Raw genomic sequence first — 13,624 nt, forward strand, 5'->3', positions numbered from 1 at the left:
GAATGCTTTTTCTTTTTGTTGTCTGATTGCTGTGGCTAGGACTTTCAGTACTATGTTGAATAAAAGTGGTGAGAGTAGACACTCTTTTGTTCCTTTTGGCACTTACTCAGTTATATGCCAGAATCACAAAACTGGGCTGGTTTGACTGTCAGAAGGATGACTACGTCTTCAGAAATGCAATCACAGATATCACAAGGTTCTTACAGGTATGATGTATAAATGTGATGTAGTAGGAATGTGCGAAGCAACATGTATATGCTTACATAGTGATCTACTTTTTAGAAATTACACAAAATGGGGGCGCCTGGGTGGCTCAGTGGGTTGGGCCGCTGCCTTCGGCTCAGGTCATGATCTCGGGGTCCTGGGATCGAGTCCCGCATCGGGCTCTCTGCTCAGCAGGAAGCCTGCTTCCCTCTCTCTCTCTCTCTGCCTCCCTCTCCATCTACTTGTGATCTCTCTCTGTCAAATAAATAAATAAAATCTTTAAAAAAAAAAAAATTACACAAAATGAAATTATTTTGTACGTTCTCTTCTGTGTCTTTTTTGCCTTTAGTATTGCTTGGCTTTACATGCTTACATGTCAACACAGACAAACACTGTTTTTTCTAATGCCCATATACTATTCCAATCTGAAAATACCATCACTTAATTAAGTAATGTCTTGTAGGTAGACATTTAGTTTGGTTCTGTACTTTGACTGTTAAGTAAACACTGCGGTGAATATCCTTACATAATATACACCTGTCAAACTTGGATTAGTCCGAGTGTGTTTGTAGGGTGAATTCCTACCCTTAGAATTATACAATCAAAGGGATGTGTATATTCTTGGCTTTCAGAGATATTTCCAAACTATCCTCAAAAAAAGTTGTTTCCCTACAACAATTAAAAGAGTGCCTGCCTATTCTTCTGTACCTCCACCCTGGGACTCAGCTTTTTTATTTTTCCAATTTAATAAATAAAAAGAATTAGTATCCCAGCATTTGAGTTAGGAATGAGACAGAACAAATTTTCATATGTTAATTTACTACTAGTCTTTGTCCCCATTGATATGACAGTAGCTGTGGGTTTTTCATATATAGTTTTTATTATTTTTTATTTTATTTATTTGAGATTGAGAGAGAGAGAGAGAACAAGGATATGATGGGGGGGGGAGAGTGATGGAGGGTGAGGGAGAAGCAGGTTCTCCACTGAGCAGGGAATCTGACTCAGGGCTCAATCCCAATGTCCTGACCTAGATCTCAAGGCAGAAGCTTAGCCAACTGAGTCACCCAGGCACCCCTCATATGTAGATTTTATTATCTGAGGTACATTCCTTCTGAACCTAATTTGTTGAAGCTATTTATTTACTTATTTATTTATTTTTTTTTAAGTAAGCTCTAAGCCCAGTGTGGGGTTTAAACTTACAACTCCAAGATCAGGAGTCGGGGAGGAGTCAAGATGGCGGAGAAGTAGCAGGCTGAGACTACTTCAGGTAGCAGGAGATCAGCTAGATAGCTTATCTAAAGATTGCAAACACCTACAAATCCAATGGGAGAAGAAGAGAAGAGAAGAAGAGAAGAAGAACAGCAATTCTAGAAACAGAAAATCAACCACTTTCTGAAAGGTAGGACTGGCGGAGAAGTGAATCCAAAGCGACGGGAAGATAGACCATGCGGGGAGGGGCCGGCTCCCGGCAAGCGGCGGAGCAACGGAGCACAAAATCAGGACTTTTAAAAGTCTGTTCCGCTGAGGGACATCGCTCCAGAGGCTTAACTGGGGTGAAGCCCACGTGGGGTCAGCGTGGCCTCAGGTCCTGCAGGGTCACAGAATGATCGGAGGTGTCTGAGTGTCGCAGAGCTTACCGGTATTAGAACGGGGAAGCCGGCTACAGAGACAGAGCCGAGGAGTGAGCTCTCAGCTCGGGGTTACCTTGAACCAGTCGCAGGCTCGGTCAGCTCGGAGCGTGGCCGGAGGCCAGAGTGATGGGAGTAACTGGGCACTGTTCTCTGAGGGCGCACTGAGGAGTGGGGCCCCGGGCTCTCGGCTCCTCTGGGGCGGAGACCGGGAGGCCGCCATCTTCATTCCCGTCCTTCGGAACTCTACGGAAAGCGCTCAGGGAACAAAAGCTCCCGAAAGCAAACCCGAGCGGATTACTCAGACCGGCCCCCCGGGTAAGGGCAGTGCAACTCCGCCTGGGGCAAAGACGCTTGAGAATCACTACAAGAGGCCCCTCCCCCAGAAGATCAACAAGAAACCCAGCCAGGACCAAGTTCACCTACCAAGGAGTGCAGTTTCAATACCAAGGAGAGCAGCGGAATTCCAGAGGAGAAGAAAGCAAAGCACGGAACTCATGGCTTTCTCCCCATGATTCTTTAGCTTGCAGTTAATTTAATTTTTTTTTTCTTTTTGAATTTTTTTTTCTCTTCTGCCAAATTTTTTTTAACTTTTACCCTTTTCTTTTTTAATGTTTTTTAACTAGTTTATCTAATATATATATATATTTTTCTTTTTTATATTTTTTCTTTATTCGTTTTCTTTTTTTAATTGTTTCCAAGATCAGGAGTCACATGCACCACTAACTGAACTGGCCAGGTGCCCCTGTTGAGAGATTTTTATCATGAATGTTTATTGTACTTTGTGAAATGCTTTTTCTGAATCTAGTGAAATGATCATATAGTTTTTATCCTTTCTCTTATTGATGTAATGTGTCATGTTGATTCACAAATATTGAACCACCCTTGTATATGGAATAAATTCCACTTGATTATGGTGAATGGTTCTTTTAAAGTATTTTTGGATTCAGTTTGCACATTTTGTTGAGGATTTTTGCATCTATGTTCACCAGAAATATTGGCCTGCAGTTCTGTCTTTTTGCAGCTTTTTATGGTTTTGGTTCAGGGTAATGCTGGCCTCAGGATGAATTTGGTATATAACATCTGCATATAGGGGCCTATATTGTTGATGGTAGCTTAAGTTTGAATCCTTTTTTGCTCCTTTCCCTCCCGCATTTTAGGTATATGGTGTCATACTTTACATCTTTTTATTTTGTGAGTTTCTTGACTGATTTTTATAGGTATACTTTTTACTGGTTTATTAAAAAAAATTTATTTTAGTGAAAGCTCATGCTGGGGTGGGGGAGGGGCAATGGGAGAGGGAGAGAGGGAGCCCCAAGTAGACTCCCTGCTGAGTGTGGAGCCTGACCTAGGGCCAATCCCATGACCCTGAGATCATGATCTGAGCTGACATCAAGAGTCAGATGCTTAACTAACAGCCACCCAGGTGCCCCTATTTTTGCTGTGTTTATGCTCCCTACTTTTGTTACTCTTATTTATGGTCTTCCCTCTCCACTTAAAGAGTCGCCTTTAACATTTCTTGTAGGAATGGTTTAGTGGTCATGAATTCATTTGACGTTTGTTTGGAAACTCTTTATCTGTCCTTCTATTCTGAATGATAGCTTTGCTGGTTAGAGTATTCTTGGCTGCAGATTTTTTTCCTTTCAACGCTTAGAATATGCCATTTGATTCTCTTCTGACCTGCAAAATTTCTGCTGAAAAATCAGCTGATAGTCTAATGGGGTTACCCTTGTATGTAACTGTTTTCTTTTGCTGCTTTTAAAATTCTTTATCACTACTTTTTGCCATTTTAATTACTATGTGCTTGGTTAGACCTCCTTTGGTTGATTGATTTGATTTAGAGTGCACGAAGGGGGAGGGGATGGTACGACCATAGAGGGTGAGGGAGGAGCATCTTAAGCAGGTTCCATGCCCCCGTGCCCACAGTGGTGGAGCCTGATGTGGAGCTTAATCTCATGATCCTGAGATCATGACCTCAGCCACAATCAAGAGTTGGATGCTTAACCAACTGAGCCACCCAGGTGCCCATCCTTTGGTTGATTTTGCTAGGGAATCTCTGCCTCTTGGATCTTACCTGGATTTAGTAGTTTTCCCTTTCGTTTCTTTGGATAAGTTTTCTGGCTCTTTTTCTCTCTCTTCTCTTTCTAGGATCTGTATAATGCAAATGTTGTTAGGCTTGATGCAGTCACTGAGTTTCCTAAGTCTGTTCTATTTTGCATAATTTTTTTTCATTCAGCTTGATTACTTTCCTTTACTCTGTCCTCCAGATTGTTGATCCATTCTTCTGCTTCCTCTAGTGTACCATTTATTCTGTCTCATTTATTGTGTTCTTCATCTCTGATTGATTCTTTTTTATCTCTTCATTAAGGACCTCACTGATGCCCTTCACTCTTTTCTCAAGTCCAGTAAGTATCTTTATGATTATTTAAATTCTCCGTCTGGGGCGCCTGGGTGGCTCAGTGGGTTAAGCTGCTGCCTTCGGCTCAGGTCATGATCCCAGGTCCTGGGTTCGAGCCCCACATCGGGCTTTCTGCTCAGCAGGGAGCCTGCTTCCTCCTCTCTCTCTGCCTGCCTCTCTGCTTACTTGTGATTTCTCTCTGTCAAATAAATAAATAAAATCTTTAAAAAAAATAAATAAATTCTCCGTCAGGTATATTATCTCTGTTTCACTTAAGTCTTTTGCTGTGGTTTTGTCCTATTCTTTCATTTGAGGCATATTCCCCTGTCTCCTCATTTTGTTTACCTGTCTGTGTTTGTTTCTGTGTTATGTAAGTAAGATATGTCTCCTGCTCTTGAAATGTGTGGCCTTATAAAGAAGAGATCCTCTAGTGTTGTGCAGTGCGGTGTCCCTGTTTATAGAAGTGTCTCCTCCTGTGTGTGTTCAGGGCACCTTGCTGTTTGACCAACCTGCCTTTTCCTTCAGTCCAGTCATCTGCAGTGACTCTTTTTGCCTATTGGTGAGCAGTGTTTTGTCCCTGTGGTATTAGTGGATCAGTCTGTGGCTGTCCTGGGCTTGAGTTGAGTCAGATTAGGAGTTTACCAGAGTTGCAATAGTACCAAATTGCAGGGTGCTCTCCCTGTGTTGTGCCCTGAGAAGCTTTGGTTGGTAGGTGGGACCTGCAGTCAGACCAGCCCCCTGCCCCCAGCCCACTGCCAGGGTCACAGTCAGGCTGGCTTGTGTGGATAACCTTCCCTCTCCCCAGAGCAGGAGTCACTTCAGAGTGGTGGTGGCCCTGTCAGGGCTGCTTGTATACTTGCCAGGTTTGTGGCCTCACTTGGAATGGACTCTGGCATAGAGCAGATTAGAGGGGGCAAATCCACAAATGTGGGGGGGCAGGACTTGGAGTTTTAGCAAGGTTTGTGCACAGGTCACCTGGGAGGAGGGGCTTTGCTGCTACCGGGACTGTGGCTCCACAAAGCATTTAGTTTGGGAAACACAATATTAGCAAAGTTTGCTCAGGACTTCTGGGGAAGGGGGCCCACAGTGCCGGGACTGAGGCAACCCTGGCTGGAGGGGCAGGTCTGCCAAAATTGGGGAAGCAAGGGAAGCAGAAGTAAATTCCTGTATGCTCAGGCATTTTTCAAACTGCTGCTTCTATGCTGTATCTCTGCAGGCTTTTTTTGGTGCTGTCTCTTTAGCAGCAGAGACTTTGTTTCCTGTTGCCCTCCCAGCTCTCCCAGAGCCAAGCCTGCTGATTTTTAAAATTCCAGGTTTTAAGTTCTGTTGGTTGTAAGAACCGTTTGAAAAATTCTGTTTTCAAAGCCAAATGTTTTGGGGATTCTTCATCCTCATGCAGTCTTTCTGCTGTGATAGTCTGTTTCTCTCCCCTCTCAGCACTTGTAGGTCCACTCTTCCCACAGATAGTCCTGAGGTCTGTCTGGTTCCTCACCAGGTCTCCACCCTTCCTACTGTCTTTGATGTGGGCTCTAGTCTACATTTAGTTGTAGAGTTTGTTCTGCCAGTCTTCGGGTCATTTTCTGAGTTATTTACACTCATGTGAGAGTTATCTAGTTGTGTCCCTTGGACAAGGGGAGCTTAGCCTCTTCCTACTCTGCCATTTTCCCAGCAATCCCTTGGGAAACATTTTCTTTTTTTTTTTTTTTTTTTTAAAGATTTTATTTATTTATTTGTCAGAGAGAGAGAGGGAGAGAGCGAGCACAGGCAGACAGAATGGCAGGCAGAGGGAGAAGCAGGTTCCCTGACGAGCAAGGAGCCCGATGTGGGACTCGATCCCAGGACGCTGGGATCATGACCTGAGCCGAAGGCAGCTGCTTAACCAACTGAGCCACCCAGGCGTCCCGGGAAACATTTTCAATCAAAGAAGTGCTAGCAAGCATTTTGACCTTACTGTGGGATGGCATCCTGATTTGGTTAGGGCATGGGGCTAGTTCAAGCTGGGTTACTTAATAAGCCCGTTTGCATCAGCTAGGGAGTCACTATGGGCCATTTTGCCTTGTTGAAGTTTTCATTGCCCAAGTCTATTGCCTAAAAGCTGCATCTGCATTTATTTCTGACATTAACTGAAATGCTTTAAAACTACTTTTACAATCAAGTATGAAATTTACTAGAAGTGTGTAGAAATTAAGGAAGTTCCCCTCTACTTCTCGTTTTAAAGTTTTTGTTTTGGGGTTTTTTTGGTGTTTTTTTTTTTTAATATTTTATTCGTTTATTTGACAGAGATCACAAGTAGGCAGAGAGACAGGCAAAGAGAGGGGAAAGCAGTCTCCCTGCTGAGTAGGGAGCTCTATGTGGGGCTCCATGCAGGGCTCCATCCCAGGACCCTGGAATCATGACCTGAGCCAAAGGCAGAGGCTTTAACCCACTGCGCCACCCAGGCACCCCGTGTTTGTTTGTTTTAAATCAGGAATGTATGTCCTATACCTTTCCCCAACAATTAATATTATATTTTTTTGAGACTGTATTTTGTTGGGGCGCCTGGGTGGCTCAGTGGGTTAAACCTCTGCCTTTGGCTCAGGTCGTGATCTCAGGGTCCTGGGATCGAGCCCCACATTGGGCTCTCTGCTCAGCAGGGAGCCTGCTTCCCCTTCTCTCTCTGCCTGCCTCTCTGCCTACTTGTGATCTGTCAAATAAATAAATAAAATCTTAAAAAAAAAAAAAAAGACTTGGGGCGCCTGGGTGGCTCAGTGGTTTAGGCCTCTGCCTTCGGCTCGGGTCGTGATCCCGGGGTCCTGGGATTGAGCCCCGCGTCGGGCTCTCTGCTCAGCGGGGGGCCTGCTTCCCTTCCTCTCTCTCTGCCTGCTCTCTGCCTGCTTGTGTTCTCTCTCTGTCAGATGGATAAATAAAAATCTTAAAAAAAAAAAAAAAGACTATTTTGTTAATAGATTTTTAAATATTGATCCCTACACTCTTGGGATAGATGATACCTAGTTAGGATATTTTTTATGTATAGTTGGCAGTGCCAAGTTGTTTGCTAATTTTTAAAACTTGTACTGAGTAATAATTTACATACAATAAAATGTACATATTTTAAATACACTGTAAAAGAGTTTTGACAAAGGAATACACCTGAGTATCTACCACGATGATAAGGAATGATTTCACTCCAAAATGTCCTTTGTGCTCTTTCTAGTCAACGCCTACCATACCCCTATTCCACTGTTGCCTCTCAGAAACAGTAATCTACTTTCTATCACTACAGATTATATACAACTGTAGGGGAAAAGCTTAATGAGAATATTTACTATTTTGTATTTGGCTTCTTTAACTCAGCATGTTTCAGAGTTTGTTACATGTGGTTGTATATATCACTGATTTTATTGCTAAGAGGTATTCAATTAAACAGACATACCATGCTTTGTCCATTCTCCTATGGATGTATATCTGAGTCATTTCTAGATTTTAATTATCATGAAAAATGCTATGAACATTCATTTACAAGTAAGTTTTTGTAGGTATGTTTTCAGTTATCTTGAATAAATACCAAGGAATGAAATTTATGAATTATATGCAAAGCATATTCTTACATTTATAGGAAACTATGAAACTTTTTTCCAAAGTATATGTACCATCTTGCATTTCCACCAGCAGCATATGAAATTTCCAGTGGCTCTACATATTTATCAACACATAGTATTGTCAGCCCTTTAAAATCTTTTAAATTTATTTGGTATGTAGTGGTATCTTACTTAGCTCCAATTTACATTTCTCTGATGACTAATGACCTTAATTAAGTATCTTTTTGATATGTTTTGGGGGCATTCATTTATCTTGTTTGGTGAAGTGATTGTGAAACTTTTGGCTTTTTTAAAAAACTGGGCTATCTTCTTATTAATCTAGCTATAAGTCCTTTATCACGTACATCTTGCAAATATTTACTTCCAATCTGTGGCTTATCTTTTCATCTTCTTTAGTATATTTCAAAGAATAGAAGTATTAAATCTTAGTAAAATCCATCATTTTTTTCTTTTGTGGTTAATGCTTTTTATGCCCTAAGAAATTTTTGACAACACAAAGGCCACAAAGATTTACTCCTGTATATTTTCCTAAATTTTTATAGTATTACCATTCACTTTCAAGTATATTATCTGTTTCAAGTTTTTGTGTGTATAGTGTGAGGTATCAGTTGAGGTTTGATAATGACACATGTGGTAGGTAGGAAAATGGATAGATACCCAGTTATTCCAGTAATGTTTGTTGAAAATTCTGTACATTTTCTTTTGAATTACTTTGACTCCTTTGACAAGAAATCAATTGACTACATATGTTTATCTACTTCTGGACTTTGTATTTAGTTCTGTTGCTCTATATGTCTATTCTTATAACAATACATACTATCTTTTTTTTTTTTTTTTAAAGATTTTATTTATTTATTTGACAGACAGAGATCACAAGTAGGCAGAGAGGCAGGCAGAGAGAGAGGAGGAAGCAGGCTCCATGCTGAGCAGAGAGCCCGATGCGGGGCTCGATCCCAGGACCCTGAGATCATGACCTGAGCTGAAGGCAGCGGCTTAACCCACTGAGCCACCCAGGCGCCCCAATACATACTATCTTAACTACTGTTTCATAAAACTTTAAATCAGGTCATGTAAAACTTCCAACTTTGTTCATTTTTTTTCCCCAATTTTTTTTCTTCTACATTCTTCTCATATAAAGTTTAGAATGAGATTGTCAATTTGGAAAAAAAAAAAAACTTGCTTAGATTTTGACTTGGATTATGTTGAATTTGGGGATAATAATATTAAGTCATCTGAATCATAAATATGATCTGCGTCTCCATTTCTTTAGGGTTTTCAAAATAGTGTTCAGTGATTTTTTATTTTATTTTATTTTTTAAGATTTTGTTTATTTGACAGTGTGATCACAAGTAGGCAAAGAGGCAGGCGGGGGAGGGTTGGGGAGCAGGCTCCCCACTGAGCAGAGAGCCCAATGTGGGGCTCGATCCCAGGACCCTGAGATCATGACCTGAGCCGAAGCAGAGGCCTAACCCCCTGAGTCACCCAGGCGCCCCTGTTCAGTGATTTTTTAAAAATATTTCTTCAATACAGGGGCGCCTGGGTGGCTCAGTGGGTTAAAGCCTCTGCCTTCGGCTCAGGTCATGATCCCAGGGTCCTGGGATCGAGCCCCGCATCGGGCTCTCTGCTTAGCAGGGAGCCTGCTTCCTCCTCTCTCTCTGCCTGCCTCTCTGCCTATTGTGATCTCTGTCTGTCAAATAAATAAATAAAAATCTTTTAAAAAAATATTTCTTCAATACAGAGCTAACACTCATATTTTGTTAGATTTCATTTTAAATTTAACATTTTTGGTGTTACATATATTTTAAATTCAATTTTTTTAAAATTTTATTTATTTATTTGACAGAGGGAAAGAGCACAAGCAGGCAGAGCGGCAGCAGGAGGGAGAAGCAGGCTCCCTGATGAGCAGAGTGCCTGATATGGGGCTCAATCCTAGGACCCTGGGATCAGGACCTGAGCTGAAGGCAGAGGCTTAACTGACTGAGCCACATAGGCACCCCTAAAATTCCATTTTAAATTGATATTTATATATGGACTTTGTATTATTGTTAATCTGTAGTAGTTTTTAAAAAATGTTTGAGAGAGAGAGAATGGGGGTGGGGAAGAAGAGAGGGAAAGAGAATCCCAAGCAGACTCCACACTCAACCTGGAACCCAACACAGGGCTTGATCCCACGTTGAGATCACAACCTGAACAGAAACCGAGAGTCAGACACTTAACCAACTGTGCCACCCAGGTGCCTCTGTACTAATTTTTTTTAAGTTTATTTTAAATTTTATTTATTTCTTTATTTGAGATAGAGGAAGCTGAGAGAGAGACCATGAGCAGGGGGCAGGGATAGAGGGAGAAGCAGACTCCCTGCTCTGCATGGAGCCCAATGTGGGAGTCATCCCCAGAACCCAGGGATCATGACCTGAGCCAAAGGCAGACGCTTAATCTACTGAACCACCTAGGTGCCCTAAGCTTATTTTATATGTATGTATTTGGTAATCTTTATACCCAACATGGGGCTCGAGCTCATGACCCCAAGACCAAGAGTCACATTCTTTTCTGGCTGAGCCAGCCAGGAACCCCAATCTGTATTAGTTTTAAAGCTTTTTTCTGGTAGATTCCCTACAATTTTCTGCAAACACAATTATGTCACTTGTTAATAAAGATCACTTCTTCCTTTCCCATGTATGTGCCTTTTATTTCTTTTTCTTACCTTATTGCACTGACTAGGATCTTCATATAATGTGTCTTAGTCCGTTTGGACTGATATAACAAAAAAACACAGAAAAGGTAGCTTAAAATACAAATTTACTTCTCACAGTTCAGGAGGCTGGAAGTCTGAGATCTACCTGCCAACATAGTCAGGTGAGGCCTCATCCAGGGCACAGAGTTCTTGTGGTGAAAGGAGCTAGGGAACTCTGTAAAATCTTTTATAAGACCACTAATCCATTTCATAAGAGCTTCACCCTTATGACCTAATCACTTCCCAAAGCCTCCACCAACTAATATTCTAATATGATGGTATTAGTTAGGATTATAATTTCAAGATATCAGTCGGTGGGGGAAGGGCACAAACATTCAGGCCATAGCACAGTGTTAAGTAAGACGGGGAAAAGGAAACATTGTCTTTTTCCAGACATAGTGAGAAAACATTCAGTCTTTTACCATTTATACTTGATGATAGAAAAGGTTTTTATAAATGCCCTTTATCAAGTTGAAGAAGTTTCTCTCTTGCTAGTTTATTTTTTTTTCTGAACTGGAAATCATTTTTAAAAATATGGAACACTTGGAGCACCTGAGTGGCTCAGTCAGTCAAGCATCTGCCTTTGGCTCAGGTCATGATCACAGGGTCCTAGGATTGAGCCCATGTCTGGCTCCCTGCTCACTGGGAAGTCTTCTTCTCCCACTCCCTCTGTCACTCCCCCTGTCTTTGTGCGTTCTCTCTCTCTATCAGATAAGCAAATGAAGTCTTTAAAAAAATTACGTAACACTTCACAAATTTGTCTGTCACCCTTGCACAGGGGCCATCCTCATCTCTGTATTGTCCCAATTTTAGTATATGTACTGCCAAAGTGAGCACTGCTTTATTTTTCAAAATGTGAATGCTCTTGAAGTTTGTCAAAAGTTTTATCTGCTTCTACTGAATCATGTGATCATTTTTTCTCTCTTCTTCTGGTAACATGGTAAATTTCACAGATTGAAGTTTGAATGTTAAACCAAACTTGTATTCCTAGATAAATATGGCTTGGTCGTAGAATATTAACCTTTTTATTTCTTGTTGAATTGGACTTGCTAATATTTTGCAAGATATTTTGCTTCTGTGGTCACAAGAGCTTTTATTGGTAGTTTTCTTTTATTGTTTTTGCGTGGTTTTAGAATCAGAGTAATGCTTAATTCTTAAAAGAGTAAGAAAGCTTTCGTCTTCCTCTGTTTTCTAAAAGGATTTGTATAGGATTGATATTCTTCTGTACAATTTTTATAGAATTTACTACTGAAGATATCTAGGCACCAACTTTGCTTTATGGTAATGGTTTTAATAATTAATCCAATTTCTTTACTTCATATGGGGCTCTCCAGACCATATCTTCTTGATAATTTGTACCTTTCAAGAAATGGGTTCAGCTCATATAAGTTGTCTAATTATTGATATAGATGTTCATCATATTCCAATATTATCCTTTTAATGTCTGTAGAAACTGTAGTAATGTCCCTTTTTAAATTCCCAATATTGGTTATTTGCTTCCTGTTTTTTATCATTCTGGCTAGAAGCTTATCAGCTTAATCCGTTCAAGACATTGGGTTTGGTTTCATTAATTTCTCTATATTTGGTCTGTTTTCTATTTTATTTATTTCTGCTCTTTATTGTGAAGTTGCCTTCTGCTTTTGATTTAATTTGTTCTTTTTCTAACCTTTAAAAAACATTTTTATTGAAATATAACTCACATGCCATATAACTCAACAACTTAAAATGTACAATTTGATTGTACAATTTTAGTACATTCACAGAATTGTGTATTCCTCATCAGTCGATTTTAGAACATTTTTCATTATTCCAAAAGGAAATTCTATACACTTCAGCATCACTTCCTGATTACCCAATCTCTAGGCAACTACTAATCCACTTTTGTTCTCTATAGATTTGCCTATTTTGGGCATTTCACGTATATGGAATCATACAATATTTTGTCCTTGGTAACTGATTTTTCACTTAGTATATGTTTTTAGGGTACATCCATCTTATAGCATGTATCAATGCTTCATTCCTTCTTGTTGCTGACTATTACTCCATTATACGGCTTTTCCAGCTTCTTAAGGTAGAAACTTAGGTTATTAATTTTGGACCTTCTTTTTCTTTCTTTTTTTTTTTTTAAAGGTTTTTTTTTAAATTTAAGATTTTATTTATTTATTTGACAGAGAGAGATCACAGGCAGGGCAGCGGGAAGCAGGCTCTCCACTAACCAGAGAGCCCAACGCAGGGCTTGAACCCAGGACCCTGGGATCATGATCTGAGCTGAAGGCAGAGGCTTAACTCTCTGAGCCACCCAGACGCCCCTGGACCTTCTTTTTCTAATGTGGATACTAAGTATTCTAAACTTTCTTTTAAGCACTAATTATTTCCATCATACTTAATAAGGGTTTTCTCTATTCTTTCTCTAATGAAATATATTTATTTTATTATGTTTTTTATAATGTCCTTTAATATTCTAAGATTTAATATTCTAAGAAAAAAATAATGGGATGAAAAACATGATATCTGATGTGTATATCTCTCAAGCTCAACTGCAGTATTCCTTGGAAAAAAGTGGGGGAGGGGTTTTACTTGTGGAATTTTTAAAAATTATTTAAATTCAATTTAGTTAACATATAGTGTATTATTAGTTTCAGGGATAGAGTTTAGTGATTCATCAGTTGCATATAACACCCAGTGCTCATTACATCAAGTGCCCTCCTTAATGCCCATCATCCGATTATCCCTTCCCTGTCCCTGCTGCCTGTCCAGTGACTATGTTTGTTTCCTAGAGTTCAGCGTCTCTTATAGTTTGCTTCCCTCTCTATTTTTATCTTATTTTTCCTTCCTTTCTCTTATGTTCATCTTTGTTTCTTAAATTCCACATGAGTGAAATCATATGGTATTTGTCTTTCTCTGAATTTCTTAAAGAAAATACTTCATCACAATTAATACATTTCTATCACCTGTTCTCTTTTTTGTTTTGTTTTTAAAGATTTTATTTATTTACTTGACAGATCACAGGTAGGCAGAGAGGCAGGCAGAGAGAAAGGAGGAAGCACGCTTCCTGCTGAGCAGAGAGCCCAATGCAGGGCTCAAT

At 40.2% G+C, this 13,624-nt stretch overlaps 1 non-coding gene across 1 annotated transcript; it reads right to left on the reverse strand.

Annotated features, from left to right (window-relative positions):
- Positions 1-11,272: 11,272 nt before the first annotated feature.
- Positions 11,273-11,376, reverse strand: LOC125085343 (U6 spliceosomal RNA). Its single transcript, XR_007122875.1, has one exon. It is a non-coding gene; the product is annotated as a U6 spliceosomal RNA (small nuclear RNA).
- Positions 11,377-13,624: the final 2,248 nt, after the last annotated feature.

The sequence above is a fragment of the Lutra lutra genome, chromosome 14, assembly GCF_902655055.1.
Source record: "Lutra lutra chromosome 14, mLutLut1.2, whole genome shotgun sequence".
In the NCBI taxonomy this organism is placed as follows: domain Eukaryota; kingdom Metazoa; phylum Chordata; class Mammalia; order Carnivora; family Mustelidae; genus Lutra; species Lutra lutra.